Source organism: Cydia splendana, unplaced genomic scaffold, assembly GCF_910591565.1.
Source record: "Cydia splendana unplaced genomic scaffold, ilCydSple1.2 scaffold_10_ctg1A, whole genome shotgun sequence".
In the NCBI taxonomy this organism is placed as follows: Eukaryota; Metazoa; Arthropoda; class Insecta; order Lepidoptera; family Tortricidae; genus Cydia; species Cydia splendana.
This window is the reverse complement of record NW_026946835.1, coordinates 733,164-741,150: the sequence shown is the minus strand read 5'-3', so window position 1 is coordinate 741,150 and position 7,987 is coordinate 733,164.

Here is a 7,987-nt window from a genome sequence, read left to right as displayed (position 1 = left end):
GCGGAGTTTCACGGGCTCATCTATAATATTAAAAAAAGCGAGATACTCATCTTTCGAGCTGGTAATAAGACCCTACCTATAGTTGAGCCGGTGACACTCGGCGGTGTTGCCTTGAACAGAGTGTCCAGTTTTAAATACCTGGGACATGTAATTACCGAGACTCTAAAGGACGATGCGGATGTTGAAAGGGAACGCAGGGCACTGGCAGTAAGAGCTAATATGTTGATTTGCAGGTTTGCACGTTGTACAGTGGAGGTCAAGAAAACATTGTTCATGTCGTATTGCCAATCATTCTACACGTGCAGCCTGTGGATCGATTATACGAAGCGCGCTTACAGTGCTCTGCGTGTCCAGTTCAATAACGGCTTCAGGATGCTGTTGGGGCTACCACGCTTTTGCAGTGCGTCAGGCATGTTTGCGCAAGCACGAATGGACGACTTTCATGCCATAATGAGGAAAAGGATCGCCTCTCAAATGTATCGCCTGCGGGGTAGCACCAACAGCTTGCTGGTAGATATAGCGGAGAGATGGGACTGTCCGTTTCTTAGACACTGGGCGTCTGCTCATCGTCCTGTGTACCAGGACCCCAAATGAGAAATGAGTCTAAAATCTGTGAGACCTAGGTTAAGATCTACTAACACTAGTAATGTAAGTCTGTATATAACTAACAATTTATGGGCAAATTGGCCTGAAATAAAGAATTTTATTATTATTATTTTTTATTATTGTACCTAAATCATGAAATAGGTATTAATTAGTAAAATATTATATTGTATGCTAATGGAAATACCTGGAAATGTGTAAGCATCAAAAGGAAAATGTAGTAATTAAGGCGTTTAAAGTAAATCTTTGAGTTATAAGCAATTGAATAAAAAACTCATTACAAAATGTAATAGTAAGTTCTTGGCCAGATCGCAATATGTTAAAAGTAGTGAGGTCTCGTTAAGGTTTAAAAAAGCGTGTCCAGAGGCTATAGTTAAAATTATAAATAGTTTAAGTCTTGATAAGTCGCCTGGGTTGGATAAATTACGAATTAAGGATATAAAATTAGTAAAACAAGACATAAGTAAAGTGTTAGCGTTATTTATTAATTTGTGCGTGGAGAAGGGAGTATATCCCAACACACTAAAAGCAGCTTTAATACGTCCAATATATAAACAAGGATCTCATTGTGTATATTCTAATTATAGACCTATAGCGATTCTATCGGTAGTTAATAAAATTGTGGAAAAATATGTAGTCGAACAGATAAGTACTTTCTTGGAACGAAATAGTATTATAACGAACGCGCAGCATGGTTTCCGGCGGGGGCGGAGCACGGCTACGGCTCTGGCGCAGTTCGCGGACGACGTCAACGAGTGTCTGGGGCAGCGGAAGCAGGTGGTGGTGGTCTATATAGACTTCAAAAAAGCTTTTGATACTCTGGGCCACCACCAGCTGCTTCAAGCTATGGAGGAGTGTGGCGTCGCGGGTCCGTTGAGCAGGTGGCTGCGCGCATACCTTACGGACAGAACCCTCCAGACGGTCGTTGACGGCGTGTGCGGCGCGCCTGCGCACGTCGAGTGCGGCGTGCCGACCGGCTCCGTGTTCGGTCCCGTCGGCTATATTATGCATGTCAATAGTATGTGTAATGTGGTCCAAAACTGTCACATATATATGTACGCGGACGACACTTGTCTACTGTATGCGGATAAGGACTTGTCGGTGATAGAAAATAAAATACAAGAGGATTTTACCAACATCATTAAATGGGCACATGACAATGGAATTGTTATCAACATAAATAAAACCAAATGTATGCACGTGCGATCCCCGTACAGTAGACAAGTTAACCGACCGCCTCGCATAGTTGGCCACACGTATGAGTGCATGCACAGTGGGCCGCAGAATTGTGAGTGTGACAGCATCGAGGTTGTGTCAGAGTACAGGTATTTGGGACTATTAATAGATTACAATTTTTCTTGGAAAAATCATATCAATAAATTATGTGACAAATTAAGAATTGTACTAGTAAAACTTCACCAGTTAAAATATGTATTGGATAGGGCCACGATGTTTACATTATATTACGCGCTGGCAGACTCTCTGTTTTCTTATGGACTGGCATGCTATGGTAGGACATTTAAAACTTATTTAGACAGGATTAAATCATTACAGATACGATTTATGAAACTATTAGTGGACAAAAAAACTAAAAATCGCTGTAAAAAAAGTGAATATGAGGAATTATTTGTAGAATGCCGTATGTTGCCAGTTCATGAGGAGGTAGGGATGTTGCTGGCATTAGAGCAGTTCAATAAAGATGACTTTAAAATCTATATAAATCACGCTAGATTCACGAGAACAATCAGTAAAAAAATGTTAGAAGTTCCGTCAGGTGGTAAAAATTATTATGGAAAAAGGAGTAGGAAGTACTTGATCCCAAAATTGTATAATGAAATACCGTATGATATAAGGGAATGTAAATCAGTTAGGAGGTTTAAATTTAAAATGAAAATGTTTCTATTAAACAAAATTAAAAACAAAATTAATATAAAGTTACCAGCATAAGCAATAAGATGTATATAAGTTAACAATTAATTAGGCAATTAGCTAAGTCTACCCATCTATGTTTTAAGGGAGTTCCCTCTGCCAACAAACTGCCCTGCAGTTTGGCAGAAGAAAAAAATCTGTATAATAGGGTTTATTTCATCTGAATAAATGATTTATTTATTTATTTATTTTATTTATTTAAATATTTTCCAACACTAGCAAGCCTTTAAATCTGTAAAACTATTATTTTACTTTTACAATTTCTTCTTAGGTGTCAGTCCTTCTCCTTCTCCTATTTGCAGTTTTGAGTTTTTTATTCAATTGCTTATAACTCAAAGATTTACTTTAAACGCCTTAATTACTACATTTTCCTTTTGATGCTTACACATTTCCAGGTATTTCCATTAGCATACAATATAATATTTTACTAATTAATACCTATTTCATGATTTAGGTACAATAATAAAAAATAATAATAATAAAATTCTTTATTTCAGGCCAATTTGCCCATAAATTGTTAGTTATATACAGACTTACATTACTAGTGTTAGTAGATCTTAACCTAGGTCTCACAGATTTTAGACTCATTTCTCATTTGGGGTCCTGGTACACAGGACGATGAGCAGACGCCCAGTGTCTAAGAAACGGACAGTCCCATCTCTCCGCTATATCTACCAGCAAGCTGTTGGTGCTACCCCGCAGGCGATACATTTGAGAGGCGATCCTTTTCCTCATTATGGCATGAAAGTCGTCCATTCGTGCTTGCGCAAACATGCCTGACGCACTGCAAAAGCGTGGTAGCCCCAACAGCATCCTGAAGCCGTTATTGAACTGGACACGCAGAGCACTGTAAGCGCGCTTCGTATAATCGATCCACAGGCTGCACGTGTAGAATGATTGGCAATACGACATGAACAATGTTTTCTTGACCTCCACTGTACAACGTGCAAACCTGCGAATCAACATATTAGCTCTTACTGCCAGTGCCCTGCGTTCCCTTTCAACATCCGCATCGTCCTTTAGAGTCTCGGTAATTACATGTCCCAGGTATTTAAAACTGGACACTCTGTTCAAGGCAACACCGCCGAGTGTCACCGGCTCAACTATAGGTAGGGTCTTATTACCAGCTCGAAAGATGAGTATCTCGCTTTTTTTAATATTATAGATGAGCCCGTGAAACTCCGCATACGTGTCACACACCTTTAACAATTTATTCATAGCACTGATCGACGGGCTCAACAGCACCATGTCGTCGGCGTAACTTATGTTGTTTACCATTTTGCCACCGATCGAACAGCCAACCATAGTGCTGCTGAGCTCGACAATCAGCTGATTAACATAAATGTTGAACAGTAGTGGAGATGTAAGTCCCCCTTGCCTTACTCCGCACTGAGCTCTATAACCTTCCGAGACCGACATCCCCCACCTCACAAAGTTATACTGATTGTTGTACCAATATTTTAACAGCCTTATCAGTTCTTGAGGAAGACCCGCCTTCTGCAACTTCTCCCATAGTTTTTCATACGACACTAGGTCGAATGCTTTCGAAAGATCGAGAAAAGCAGCGCACACGGGGGTCTTCCTGTCAGTGTAGTACCTGACGGTGTGCTTCAGAACCAAAATAGCACTCTCAGTAGACAGACCCGCACGAAAACCAAATTGTCTATCATCTAACACTGCATGTCCACTGAGGTGACGTTCAAGCACCCCGTCAAGTACCTTCGCTGCAATTGTGGCTAAAGAGATTGGCCTATAATTATTAATGTCAGACACATCGCCGGTTCTATTTTTTATTATCGGTACAACAACCGTTTTCAAAAACTCGTCTGGTAAGTAGGAGTGTCTCAAACCAAGGGTATAAAGCATAGCCAACAGCCGATGGATGTGGTGGCCAGCGTGTTGCAGGTGCTCGATGCTTAGCCCGTCGTGCCCTGGAGATTTTCCCCGAGTCATTTTATTAATTACAGAGGCAACATCCTTAGCTGTAATAAGAACAGGGTGACTCGCAACGTCGGCAACAGCATTAAGACCCTGCACATCGCTGGTCAGTCTCGGCTTTATCCTAAAATGATTTTGAAACATGTTGGCTATGTCTTTATGGTTCTCACATCCACCCACGCACACCGGGAGACTCGCCTTAGGCTTCAACTTGTTCGTTTCTTTCCAAAATGTTTTGAAATTCTTTTCTTTATGAGAATTAACGAGTTTGTCCATTCTTGTTTGTTCCTCGTTATTCTGATGGAACCTCAGTTTACTCTTAAAACATTTCTTGGTTCTGACCATTTCGTCGTATAGCAGACCAGAGCTTGGCCTACCATAGCTTACCCAATTGAGAAAGCTTCGACGAGCCTCCGAGTGCGCGCCCCTGATGTGTTCGTTCCAGCCAGCTTTACTTCTACCGCGAACACGTCTCACAGCGTCACGGCCATCACTTGCAGCCTCGGACAGGGACATAATTATAACATTGTTAGGTTGCCAAGCGCCTTGGACATTAGTTACTTATTGGCAATAACTGATTGACTCAGTTTTACTTGTCTTGTATGATGTTAATATATATAATGCAATTTAAAATACTTGTAGATAATCCAAGGTCAAATAAAGTAGGAATGTTACATTCGTTGTAGAGGTACCACGACAAGTACCTATGATTAGTTTTACTTGTGAATAGGTTAAGCAAACAATAATCTATATAAATAGATTTATATATTATTAATTTGTTAGGTACCTACTAAGATTTACCTGCCTATTTGACCATTATTATTATTAATTGCATTGCATACATATCTAATTATCGTTCTTTAATTATAATACTTGAATAATATAATCTTGACAATCAATTAATCCAAATATTTATTTTATTCATTTTATTGCTCAAAAAGTAACACAGCAAATATAATATCGAATGTAATATTATTCTAGCAACTTACTTATGCGAAGAATCATAATTACAATTTATGTTATGAAAATAACGTAACACTTTACTAATTGAAAGCTGATTTTTCAATTGAATTGCGACCAGTAAGTATTGTATTATTATTTCCACAATAATTACTGTCAGACTGTCACATAAATATTATTATTTGTACTTATACACTTTTTCATCGGTTTATTTCAATTACTTGCAACATATTTTATAAACCTGAAACATAGGTATACACCTTGTAAGTATGTCTGCTTCCTATATCCTGCCATTGGTAAGTATGTCATTTAATTTCAATAAACATCTCCCAACGAACCAATGGAATTCCATTATTCTAACCATGATCCCATGAAATACTGAGTACACCAGAGTACAGTTCGAATGTTTAGGTACTTTACCATTTTATCGTTACGTTTAACGTTTCTAAATGATAAGACCTAGGTTTTTGGTATTTTGAGTCTTAGTGCTCAATTAGTACAATAAATGTGTACTCTTGGGTAGATCAATGAAGTGGTTCAAGCTACAACTTTAATCTACTAGTTTTACTTAATTTGTTAGCCTCAACAAATTAAACATCAGGCAAACTGTCATTGAGAGCGATCAAAATCACGGTTAAGGGGTCATCCATTAATTACGTCACACGTTTAGGGGGAGGGAGGGGGTCAAGAAAATGTGACATATTGTGACATGGGGGAGGGGGGGTGTCACTATGCAGTTTAGGTATATTTGGCCGGCGGGCCGCTCGGGGCGGCAGGCGTATGGCAGTGGGCTGCCGCTCGACCGCACGATAGTCGTGTCACGTGGCGCTCGCGCAAAGAAGATTCACGGTTCGTGCGCGGTTATAAGGTTCAATTTTGTTGCAGGCGGCGAGTATAGGTATAATTTTATACCTAAATCTGACTTTTGTGAAGGAGTGAATTTTCTGTACGGTAGTACTATTAGTTATTCTGTGTCAACACTGTCTATCATGTGATTAAAGGACTACCATTTGAAAACTCCAGTGAACAAAACTTTTCCATGAAATGAGTCGGTTTCAGTGGACTGGTCACCGTTCACATTTCTTTAGTTATCTTTGTGACTCATTTCCTATTGATAGTATAAGTAGTGTTTCTCATGAAAACCGTAGTCAAATAAAGTAAAATAAATTTATCTACACACATATCATAAACTCTCTATGATACCTTCAAAATCCGGAAATAATGGCCCACATTACGATAAACTGTTTTATTACAGCAAATTTCTTATTTGTAAAAATACTAATAAAAATAATATTTTTGATATAGTAATAGCTTCATTACTACATAAAAAAACGATTTGGTAATGCATTCAAATTTCGAACAACTCTGAATTTGGTTTGACAATCAATTTGAAGAAAAGCAATTTGGTTTGACTCCTATTCTAATATCAGTCGAGATGATGTTTTAAAGATAAGATAAAATTTATTTCATTGAAAAATATCCAAAAATTAAAACAATCATAATACGCTTAAATATTTACTTAAATATTAAAAAATTACAATCATGGTTTATAAAAGTAAACATAAAATAAAAGATCTTGTAAGCAAAAATTTTAACTGGCTCTAACATATTTAACATCAATACCTAAACTAAGTAACTTAATACTTGTATCTTAGGTATTTCGTATTACTAGGTCAATGTAGTGTAAGTTAGGTGCACAATAAGCAAAAAACAATAAAAATGATATTAGTACAAGAACATAGGTAAATAACAGTGAATTAAAACGTTTCAATGAGCGCTCACAAGTAAATACTACCATGACAGTCAACAACTTTTTGACAGTTTAAACGTTTACCTCTCTTTGAGCACCTGGAGTGTATAGCGACTTCTGTTGCTGACTGTATGCAAGCTACAGCATAACAGCTTGTTGCATCAAGACGAGTCTCCTACTCCTGTAACCTTGTCTGCAACATCGAATCTAACCCATATACTCTTGCCTTCAGCTCGTGTGAAACTAATTACCAAGTCAGGGTTAGCTATATATTGCCAGGCTTTATTAGATGGTTGTTCACAGGCATCGTTCATTACACAGAAGATTGTGGATAAATTGGGATTACCGATGCAAAATACTAGTTCTAAAATAACTGGTATCAATAATGCCAAGCATGCGATTGACAAATGTATAAACCTTGATGTGCATTCTGCTGTTTATCCATTCAAAACAAATGTCAATCGCAAGGTTGTTGATAAAATAACAACAAAGTTGCCACAGATTCCTATTAACAAGTCACACATTACATTGCCTACTAACTGCAAACTAGCCGATGAGAATTTTAATAAGCGTGGTGATGTGGATTTGCTGCTAGATGCTGGTGTCTTCTTTCAGATTCTTCTGACGCAGACGAAGAATAATGGAGACCAAGCAAACAAACAGCCTATTGTAACTGCGGGCAGTGCAAGTACTTCCGCACCGAGCTTTACAACCTCGAGTGCTGCAGCTTCGAGTACTTCACTAGCATGCGCCGCTACGCCATGAGGCCCTACACTAGTGCAGACATCATTTGGCGTGATCATTGGT